Below are 12,555 nucleotides of genomic sequence, written 5' to 3'. Positions count from 1 at the left end.
CAGAAAATAAAATTTAAAAAATTTCATTTGTAATAGTATCAATAAATGTGAAATACATATGGATAAGTTTGACAAAAGTTATGCAAGCTGATTCTAAAACATATATGGAAATGCATAGGATTTAGAATAGCCAAAATAACTTTAAAAAGTAAGACCAAAGTTTGATTTCAAGACCTATTATAAAGCTACAATCATCATCAAAATATAGTAGTAACATACATATGTGGACTTAGATAAATGGAATAAAATAAATAGTAGAGAAATAGATGTACATATATTTCATCAACTGATTTTCTACAAAGTCTCAATGCAATTTAATGGGGGAAATGACATTGCTTTCAGTAAATGGTACCAGAGCAATTGTAATATGCAGAAAAATGGATCTTGGCCTTTACCTCAACACCACACACAAAAATAAATTTGAAATGGATTATAAACCTAAATGCAAGAGCTAAATTACAAAACTTCTAGGAGACAACATTGGAAAGATCTTAGGGTTGACAAAGATTTGTTCAGTGTGTACCAAAGATAACAAATTATAAACATAAAAATAAGAAAATTATCAAAATTTAAAACTTTTATTCTTCAAAAGGAAAGGAAAACCATGAACTATAAGGAAATATTTGAAAAATATGTATCTTACAAAGAACTTTAATGAAGAATATATGAAAACTACTCCTACTCAATTTTAAAAAGACAAATGACCCAATTAAAAAATGGGTAAAAGGTTTGCACAGACTCTTCACCATAGAAAATATATGTATGGCAGAAAAACACCTGGAAAGATACTTCACACCATTAGTCATTAGGGGAATGCTATTAAAACTACAATAACACATTACAGGATAACCACTACAATTGATAAAATAAAAAAGACTGATTAGGATGTTGGCAAGGATGTGGAGAAACAGAAATTCTCATAAATGTTGGTAAGAAGGCAAAATGTTAAAACCATTTTGGAAATAATGTGTAGTTTAAAAAAGTTTAAAACAGTCATTTCATTCCTAGATATTTACCCAAGACACAGTGAAGTACATATCCGCACATAATTTGTGCAAAAATGTCTCTAGCAGCTTTATTAGTTATACCCCATATCTAGAAACAATCCGAATGTGCATCAAGTGACTAGCTAAATAAATTATGGTGTAACCATGTGATAGAATATCACTCAGTAATAAAAAGGAATAAACTATTAGTGCATGCAGTAATGAATGAATGGATCTCAAAATAATTTTCCAGGGTGTAAGAATCCAGACAGAATGGGCACGTGCTGTTTTCATCTACATAAAATTCTAGAAAATGAAAACTAAGGTAACAGGAAGAAGATCCGTGAATAACTAGAGTTAGGGAAAGGGTGAAGCAAGCCTGGATTACAAAAGGGAATGAAGAAACTCTTTGGGATGATGGATATGTTTATTATCTTGATTTTGATAGTGGCTTCCCAACCATATGCATATGTTAAAGTTATCAAATTGTACACCTTAAATATGTCATGTTTATTGTATATCAATTGGATCACAATAAAGCTATAAAGAAGCTACTACAAGTAAATAAAAAAAATTACCTGAATCCAAATTGAGAAGACTAAACAGAGAAATAGATAAATAAATAGTATAATTTGAGATTTTAGCATCCATGACATAATCACTGATGGAACAAAAAGACAAGAAGTCAGTAAGGATGCTTGAACAACAATGTCATCCAAATTGATCTATTTGATAGCCATAGAAAAATTCCTCTACATTTTTTTGAATGCACATTGAATATTCACTAAGCCAGATCACATTCTGGATTATAAAACAAGATTCGGTACATTTTTAAAGTTTTAAAATTAGATACGTATAAAATTCCCTGGTTTTTGGAAATAAAACTATACTTGTAAACAACCAATTGGCAAAAGAAGAAAACAAAGAAATAAGAAAATATTTTTAACAAAATGACAACGAAAATACAAGATAACAAAATGTGTAGAATACAGCTAAAGCAGTTCTTTTAAAAAAATTATTTTAAGTATATGAGATACAATTCAGGGTTAGATATGCAAATATTCATTATGCAGGTACCCTTGTTGATGAGGTATCCCCCCGGCTCCCCTGGCAGTTTCCTATTACTGCCATTCCTGCCCGCCCTTCCCAGGCAATTTCTTACTACTGCCAATCCCTTTCTGATAGTATTATGATAGTTGTTCAAGGTCTGCTTGTGAGTAAGAACATGTGATACTTGGTTCTTTGTTTCTGTGACAGATCACTCAGTATTATAGGCCTAAGTCCGTCCAAATTGCTGCAAAGTTCATAATTTTGTCCTTCTTTGTGGCTGCATAATATTCTATCATGCATATGTATCATATTTTTTTGATCCAGTCCTTTTTTGATGGGCAGCACGGTTGGCTCCATGTTTTTGCTATTGTGAATAATGAATTAAAGCAGTTCTTAAAGAGAAATTTGTACCTGTAAATGATTATATTAAAAATGAAGATATGTTTAAAATTAATGATGCAAGCTTACACTCAGAAGCTAGAACACGCAGACCAAATTTACATCAAACTAAGAAGAAAGGATAAAAAAGAGACAAAAGTTGAGGTCAACAAAATAGAATAAACAAAACAAAATAAAATATGATCCAAAGAACCAAACCTGATAAAGACAATGTAAGAAAAGTACAGACCAAAATCCCTATATACAAGGACACAAAAATCATCAGCAAGTTATCAGTGAATCAAATCCAGCAATATATAAAAAGGACCAATTGTGGTTTACTCCAAGAATACAAGGTTTACTTAACATTAGAAAACCAACCAATATTAATCACCCTGTCATCAGAGTAAAAAAAAAAACAAAACCCACATGATAATCTCAATAGATGCAGCAAATTAACTTTCATAATACAAACTGTTGACAAACTAGAAATTGAGGGTATTTTTGTCAGGGTGATTAAGGGAATCTAAGAAAACATACAGCAAGCATCATACATCAAACATTGAACATAATCTAGTGAAACACTGAACATTTGCTTTCTTCCAAAAAACAAGGCAAGAATACCTACACTTATCCCTTCTATTTTGCATTGTGTGAGGTCCTGGCCAGCACAATACTGTAAGAAAAAATAGAAAAGATTGAAAAGAAAAAGAGTAAAACTTATTTCTAGATGACATGATAATATACATAGAAAATTCTAATAAATCTATAAAAAAGAAGAATCTATAGAAAAAAGAAAACATAGAAGAATATCTTCTTGATCTTATAGTGAAAAAATTTTTTTAAATGATGTTATAAAGAACTATCTATAAGAAAGAAAATAATTTGACAAATTTGACTTTATTAAAATGAAAAACATCTTCCAAAATTATTCTTCAAAAAGTTCAAGGGCAAGCACAAGATTGGTGAAAATATTTGCAGAATGGTTTTTTTTTTTGAGTTGGAGTCTCACTCTGTCACCCAGACTGGAGTGCAGTGGCATGCTCCTGGCCACCGCAGCCTCAACCTGCTGGGCTCCGGCAATCCGTCCACCTCAGTCTTCCAAGTAGCCAGAACTACAGGCGTGTGCTATCACGCCTGGCTAACTCGCCAAGTTGCCTGGGTGGGTCTCAAACCCACAGGCTCAGGCAATCTACTCACCTCGGCCTTCCAAAGTGCTGGGATTACAGGCTGAGCCACCGAGCCCGGCCTGCAGAATAGTTTTGTACAGCCTCTTTCCTAAGAGACATGAATGAATAGCAAATAAACACACTGAAAAAAAACTCAGCATTATCAGTTACCAGAGGAACACACCTCAAAATCACAAAGAGAGCACCTTGTACTCACCAGAATGGTTAAAATCAGAAAGCCTAATGATGTTGAAGAGGATGCTGAGCCTCTGGTACACTGGCAAATTGATATGGTCACTTAGAAAACTCTTAGGCCAGACTCAAACTATCTCACTATTATGCAAAAAACAACAATAAACAAAAAGAGGCAAGATTACATAAGGAAATCTATACTTATTTGAGAAGACAAAACGTGATTCTTTTTTTAATTTTTATTTTAAAGATGTAGCGTACAACTTAGGTATAGAAATGGTCATGGTACAGGTAAAGTTTGGGAGGGTAAAAACTGACACAGCACTTATCATATCTTAATTTTCAGTATAAGGAAATGAGAAAGAAGTCTTTATGTAGATATATATCTACTTATTTACTTGTTAAATGCCAGTAACATGTTTAGACAGAGATCTTATTGAAATAATTATTTGTTTCTCTAAAGTTTTTTTCAAATCCTTAAAAGCCCAATAATACAACATAATAGTATTTGTGTCATAAATAATAAAACAAAACTAAATTTAAAAGAGGGAAAACTCTTAGACTATTCCACAAAAAGTTACAGATACACCAACTACACTATAACCCACCAAGTCCCTTGCTAGGTATTTATCCAAGAGGAATGGCAACGTACAAGATTGCATACGGTAACTTTATTTATAATAGGCAAAATCCAGTGGCAACTCTATGGGAGAATGTACACATACATTGTTGTATGTCCATGGAATATTCCTCAACAATAAAAAATAAGCTACTGATGTATGAAACAACATGGATGATCTTAAAAACGTGTTGAGTGAAAAAAAAACCACACACAATTTATTGTTATTTACGTAAAGTTCTAGACCAGGTGATGGAAATTAGAATAATGACTGGCTCTGGGGTTTGGAGAGTTGACTGAAAAAAGCACAAGGGAACTTTTTTCTGAGGATGATGGAAATGCTCTATAATTTTGACTAGGGTAGTGACTGCGTGGGTTTATGCATTTGTCATAATTAATCAAAATTAATCATAATTAATTAAAACCTAGGTATTTTATTACACATAACTTATGTCTCAAAAACAATATGGAAGGAAAAAAACAAATAAAATTGCTTTACCTCTCTTTCCTTTGTTTGCTGCTATCTTCAAAGATAACTGCCATTAGCCAGATACCTCATGTTATTTATTTCCTTTACAGCATGCATTATATATGTATATAAATATTATATAGTAATATATTATATAAAATTGTTTAACTTCTATATTAGGATTCCCCAGAGAAACACAACCAGTAGGATATATATATATATGTGTGTGTGTATGTATAATGTATATATGTACACATAAATATAATATGCAGTATATATTTACATATATAGAGAGTAAGTCCTCATTAACATTGTCAGTAGGTTCCTGGAAACTGAGACTTTAGGTGAAATAATGTATAATTAAACCAGTTTTTTTCATCAATGTTATAATAAAATAACGGCTTATTTGAGGACCTGCTATATATCAAGTTAAAGATGCAGTTTCTAAGAACCTATCAACAATGTTAAATGAGGACTTACAATATACATATATATCTACACACATCTGTACATGTACACATGAATAAAAATCCATTTATATATACACATATGTGTGGAGAGAAAGACTTATTGTAAGGGATTAGCTAAGGTGCTATGGAGGCCAAGAAGTCTAATGGTCTGCCTTTTGCAAGTTGGAGACTCAAGCACTAGTGGTATAATTTGGTCTCAGCCTGAAGATCTGAGAACGAGGGGAGCTGACGGTGTAAATCACAGTGTGAGGGCAGGAGATGAGATGTTTCAGCTCAAGCAGAGAAGCAGGAAGCAAAAGGAGTTAGAACTCTTTACTCTGTCTTTTGTTCTATTCAGGTCCTCAACGGATTGAATGATGCCCGCCCACACTCGAGAGAGCCATCTACTCTACTGGGTACACTGATTCAGATGCTAGTCACATGTGGAAACACCTTCACAGACACACTGAGAAATAATGTTTATTCTGGATTTGCTATGACCAGTCAAATCGATGCACAGAATTAACCATCACAGTTTCCATTTAACATATGGGTTCCGTGCTCACTAGAGGTCCTCTAATACAACTCCATATATTTTTGAATGACTTGTTTTTGTCATCAAACTTTTTTCATAAGAGACTGATGGATGATATATTTCCTGAGTTTTTACAGGTCTGTAAATGCATGTCTGGTTCCTTTATACTTGAACAACAAGACTTATGGTTTTTGGATCACACTTTTGCTTTTTCCTCAAAAATTCATAGATACTGTTTAATTTTATTTCTGAATTTTAATGTTCCTGTAAATAAATGTAAGGCTATCCTTTTTATTTGCTTTTTAAGTATTTTTTTTTGTTTCTTCTTTTCAAATGTCTAAGGAATTCTTTCCATTCTTTTGGTGTTCAGTTACCAGGATTCATCTTGGTTGTTTTTATTCTCTATCTAATTTCCTAAAATTGGAAGTTTCTTATAATGTAAAGATTCAGTTCTTTCATTTAAGGAAAGTTTTTTTTCTGATTATAATTTTAATTTCTTTTGTGTCACTTATTATGTCTCTACTTGAGGGATACCAATTGGCCTTTCTATTAATATTCTTGATATGATATTGATTATCTTCTAAGTATTTTAATATATTTGTCCCAAGTACACAGGTGGCTTGTTCTCTCTTTTCCTCCCATATTTCAAGATCCAGAGCCCCTGATAAGGAGGCCTTGAAAAAAATCTCAGAATTATACAATTAGGTCAGGTCATTATTATATCTCCAGAGGGACCCAGACCCTTGCCCCAGGGAACTGGCCTGAGTTCTAAGATGAGATTTCCAGCAACAGCCGCAGCATTGCTGGAAGTTGGCCAGGTTTTCCTTTGCCTCTCTGTCCTTCCTTTCAGCTCCCCTTTCCCATACATTCTGTCCACCTTTATATCAAACTCAGATCTCAGAAAAAAGATTTGGTACTGGTCACCAAGCCTCCTTTCTCAAGTTAGGGGCTCTAATTTTCTAAGCCCAAACTTGTCCCAGGGTTGTAGATCTCAGCTGAAGGAGTAGGAAACTGAGGGATTTTCTCGGACCCTCGACATACCCACGAGTTGGATGTTTATACTTATGGCCTGCCCAATTTCCTCTCAGCCTATTAGTCTTGCATCTCAGCCTCAACTCCTGTGGCTCTGGGTCCTGGGAAGCGCCTGTCCTCATCCTCCAAGGAGGGACCTCTAGGAGTGCTTCTCTATTTCCCACCTGCCCATTCTCCCTGGTGCCTGCTCCGAAGAATGCCTAGACCCTCATTCATCAGGGTTTCTCCTCTCGGGTAGTTCATGTTGTGCTGAAGAATCACTCTCAATTGAGCTGCCAGTTTCTAGTCTATTGGAACCATTTATTGTGTGTGGAGCTTGATAAAGTGTTAAATTGGGGGTGGAAATACCCATAGACAAACTGAAAGCTTTTCTGTTAAGATGTAATTGCTTTTATCACCTTTGTGGGGAAAAAATGATCATTAGGTTAGCTACCTGAAATGCACTTTTACCTTTTCTATTTATTTTGAGAATCACTGGGATTTAAAAATATCCCTGACAATAGTTATTTCCAGCATTGGTGCTATCAAGAAAGATGGTGGGCTTGGATCATTATGTTTCTTCCTCTTCTCATGTTGAAATGCCATCTCTTACACAAAGCCCCTCCCATCCATCCCCTGTCAGTCCCAGCTGCTACATTCTTATGCCTACAGTGGACTTTTTCTTTTCTCATACATTCAACCCCAATTGGCCTCGCCAGGAAGTGAGCTGCTCACATGATGTCTCTTCATCCACTCAACTGATGACAGGTGGACATGTGTGCTTAATTTCATATTCTTAGCAACACCCAGAATTATGTAGGGCACAGAGAAGGCCCCAGTGTTTGCTGAATGTTCAATGGCTTTCTAATCATCAGGGAAAAAAAGAAAAAACAAAGGCACTTCAAATGCTCAGGCTGCCGCAGACCGGTTATTTCAACCCAATTCCTGATATATATATATATATATATATATATTTCCCTTTCAAAAACAAAGCTTTGTTTCTGACCAGCGGTTTCAAACATAAAAATTTCAGCCAGTGTGGTCAGTCAGTCAATCTGACCTTCAGACTGAATACTTCCTCATTTGTATGGTTGAGTTGTTTGAAACACAGTCCAAAAGGGAATGGAATGATGATTTTAAGCAAGGTTCTACTGATCCCAATTTGAGAAGGTCTTTCAGACCATTGGATGACAGAGCTTGGATATTAAGTGTCACTCAAAAGCAACTTGCAAAGAAGATAGATTACTATTGCTAGGTAAACCGGAACTTTCCATTCCAAAGCTGTGCCACTTTGAAATTCTCAGTCCCAATGTCATTGCATTGCTTTGCATTGAATAATAATTGTCTTTCTCATAGGATATTACCAGTTTTCTTGTCTGACCTTTAAGAGGAACAGCTTCTAATTTTAATCAAAGTATTTCCTTTTGAACTTTAAGGAAGGGTTGCTGATTTACTCCTCTTAAGATCTTGACAAAGAGACAGCTCTGCCGGAGCCCACCAGTTACTGGAGTGGACCTCATCTTGGGTATTAATGAAGTAGATACTAATGGGAACAAATTGATCTCTTCATAATTTGTCAAGTGAAGTGTGGCTGCCTGAAAATTTCATTATCAGCACCATTCTAGGGTAGCTAAAAAAAAAGTTAACAAAAGTCAGTTTTATAAAGTTTCCTTTTAGGCTGAAGAGACTTACTGGTTGTCTTTCATAGAAGAATTTGCTCTAATTTCGATAGTGCTGTCACAAATAAAAAAGTGATTTGTAAAGTTACTCTTAATCCCTTAGAAATGAGGGAGCGCCTTATTCCATTTTCTGAAACTCAAATATGGTTTAAGTTAAGAAGCGTTATGAATTGCTACTTTAGCCATTAGAACTATGATGTAGCTACACATTTATCAACATGGAGAGATAGTTACATTATGTTAGTGTAAAAAGTGGGTTACAATATAGAATATAAAGCATGATGATCCTATTTTTGTTTAAGAAAAGTATGCATTATTTGCACAGAAAAAATCTGGAAAGACGTACTGGCATATCATGATAAGAAAGAAATAAAAAGGTAAATTTAGCAACCCAAAGAGCAAAGCTCTTTGTAACACATCATTCACAGAAATGCAAATACACAAAAAGAAGTGAATATTTTAAACTTCATTTGTAACCACTGAAACAATTTAAATCACATTGAGATAACTTTTTTTTTTTGATCAGTTTGGCAAAAATGCTTAAAGTGAAGAAACAGCCAGTGTTAGTGAGGAAGAAGATAAAAATATGCCTGTGCACACTTGGGGACAGTGGTTTTTTTCCCCATATATTGAAAAGTACATATTTTCAAAACCTTATTGAGGGCTAATTAACACAGAAAAACTGGCAGTGTACAGGTGTACTACACACTCTTTCAGGGATACAGTTTGATAAAATTTTCCATAGGTATGCACTCATGAAATCGTGAAAACAATTAAGACTTCAGATCATACCTATCACCCTCGAAGTTTCCTCCTGACCTTTGAAATTCTTGCCTTCCTCCACTCTGTCTCACACCTCATCCCAGGCAGCCACTAATCTGCTTTCAATCTTTATAGGGTAGTTAGATGGCATTTTCTAGAACTGTATATAAATGAATCCATACCACGTGTACTCTCTTTTTCGTCTGGCTTCTTTCATACAGTGCAATTATCATGAGTTTTATCCACGTTGTTGCATGTACCTATGCTCATTCCTTTTTGTAGATGCATAGTACTTAATCACATGGGTATTCCCACAAATTGTTTAACTGTTAATAGACATTTGGTTGGTTTCCAATTTTTGATAATTACAAATAAAGCTGCTATGAACATTTGTACACAAGTTTTCTTCATGGAAATATATGTTCACTTCTCTTTGATAAGTTTCCAAGAGGAAAATGAATGGAGCACATGATAAGTGTTTGTTTAACTTATGAAGAAATCGTCAGAGTATTTTCTGAAGTGATTGCACCATTTTACACTCCTGTTGGCATTCCAGTTGTTACACATCCTTGCTAACAATTGATATGTGCAGTCTTTTAAATAGTAGCCAGTCAGGTATCTGTTTAGTGGTACCTCATGATTTGAATTTGTATTTCTCTGATAACTAATGATGTTGGCCATACCTGTATGTGCTCTGCGTATCTTTGGTAACATGTAGGTTTAAATCTTTTACCTATTTAAAATTGGATTCTGTGTTTTATTGATTTTTAAGACCTCATTTAAATTTGATGCAAATTCTTTGTGAGATATCCACTTTGTGAACACTCTCTCCTAGTCTGTAGTTCGCCTTTTCATTTTTGTGACTATGTCTTTGAAGAATAAATGTTTTTATTATTTGTGATGAATCTAATTTAGAGAGTTTTACATTTATAATTTATGTGTTTTAGACATAGTTTTAAAAACTTTTCCAAACCTGATGGACACTAATATTTTATCCTAAAAGTTTCATAGTTTTAGTTCTGACATTTAGGTCTATGATTTGTTTGGAGTTAATTTTTGTATGTCAATGAGAATAAGAGTTGAGATCCTGTTTTGCATATTGCTATCAAATTGTTCTGTATCATTTGTTGAAAAATACTCAATTCACAGTAAATTGCCTTAGAACCGTCTTCGAAAAGCAATTGATCATTGCAACAACGTGTGCATCTAACCCTATATTCTCTATTTAGCTAAATTTATCCATTTATTTAAATTTCTATCTTTATACTTATACTATCTTGATTACTCTAGCTTTATAATCAATTTTGAAATCAAATTTTATTCCCTTTTTAAAAAAGTTGTTTTGACTATTCTAGATATTTTGTATTACCATGTAAATTTTAGAATCAGTTTGTTACTGTCTGTAAAAAGAAGGCTGTCAGAGGTTTTTGGTATTGGGTTGAACTTATACATCAGTGTTGGGGAGAACTGACTTCTTTACAGCCATTGTGTCTTCTGAGTCATGAGCATGGTTTCTATCTCCATTTATTTATGCCTTTTAAATGTCTGTCAGTAATGTTTTGTAGTTTTTAGTGTTTAAGTCTTACAAATCTTTTGTCAAATTTATCTCTAAGTATTTCATATTTTTGATGATTTTGCAAGTATGATTTAAAAATTCTATTTATGATGATAGTTGTTATATAGAAATAAAATTCACTTTTATTTATTGATCTTGATTTCTGAAACATTGTTAAACTCATTTATTAGTTCCAGTAGCTCTTTTGTATAATCCATAGGATTTTCTGCATGGAAGTCATCTGTTGATACAGAAAGTTTTATTTCTTCCTTTCAGATCTGGATTTCTTTTTCTTGTGTAAATTCACTGCCTAAAATCTCCAGTACAATTTTTATAGAAATGCTGAAAACAGACATCCTTTCTTTGTCCTTTACCTTAGGGTAAGAGTATTTTGTGTTTCACCATTAAATATGGTGTTGACTGTATATTTATCTTAGATACCTATTATGTGGTTGAGGAAGTTTCCTTCTATTTTGCTTATATTTTTAAATATCTGTTTGCTTTTACAAGTAACAGTCAATATTGGATTTAGTTAAATATCTATGGAGATGGTCATATTGTTTTTATTTAGTCAATATGGTAAATTGTAATGGTTAATTTCCAGTGTTAAATCAACTTTGCAATCCTAGGATAAAGTACATTTGGTCTTGATTTTAACAATACACAATTGAATTTAATTTTCTAAAATAAAACATTTGTATCAATATTATGAAGGATATTAATTTATAGTTTTCTCTTTTCTAATGTTTTCAGTTTGTTTTGTTATTGAGGTAATACCGTGCCCATAGCAAGAGATGAGAAATAGTCTCTTCTCTTCAATTTTCTGGAAGACTTTGGGTAAAATTGATACTATTTCAACTTTATATGCTTGATACAATTCGCCTTTGAATCCATCTGAGTCTGGACATTTTTCTTTGTGGGGGGATGAAAAATTATTAATTGCAAATTCAATTTTGGTAATAGATATAGGGCTATTTAGGATATATAATTTGTCTTAAATGAACTTTGGGGTTTGCATCTTTCAAGAAATATGTTTATTTAGTATATGTTGTCAAAATTTTTATCTTAAGGCAGTTCATAATATTTTCCTCTTATCCTTTTAATTCCTGTTGAATCTGTAGTGATATCACAGCTATCACTGGCAATTCTCTCCTTTTTTCCTGGATCAGTCTTGCTAGAGTTTATAAATATTATTGATCTCCTCAAAGAATGAGCTTTTGGTTTCATCAGTCTTTTCTATTGACTCTGTTTTCTATTTCATTGATTTTTACTTTTATTTTTTATTCATTTCTTCCTTCTGATTACCGTGATGTTTAATTTGCTCTTCTTTTTCTAGTTTCTTAAGGTGTTTATTAATTTGACACCTTGCCTCAGTTCTAATATATACCTTTAGTGCCATAAATTTGTAAGTGATATATTTTCATTTCAATATTTTCTAAATGCTTTCTAAGTTCCTTTTAAAATCCATTATTTAACCTATATGCTTTTTGAAAAATTTCTGGTTACCTTTTTGGTGTTGGTTTTTAATTTTATTATATTTTGGTTAGAGAACATACTTTGTATGATTTTAATTTTTAAAAATGTATTAAGACTTGCCTTATGATCCAAAATATGATATATTGTAGTGAGTGTGTTTATGTGTTCTTGAAAAGAAAAAACATTTTGTACTTGAGTGGAGTGCTATATAAATGTCAATTGGTT

Source organism: Carlito syrichta, unplaced genomic scaffold (assembly GCF_000164805.1).
Source record: "Carlito syrichta isolate Samal-C Ts95f unplaced genomic scaffold, Tarsius_syrichta-2.0.1 Scaffold308235, whole genome shotgun sequence".
NCBI lineage: Eukaryota > Metazoa > Chordata > Mammalia > Primates > Tarsiidae > Carlito > Carlito syrichta.
This window is presented reverse-complemented; position numbering follows the sequence as displayed.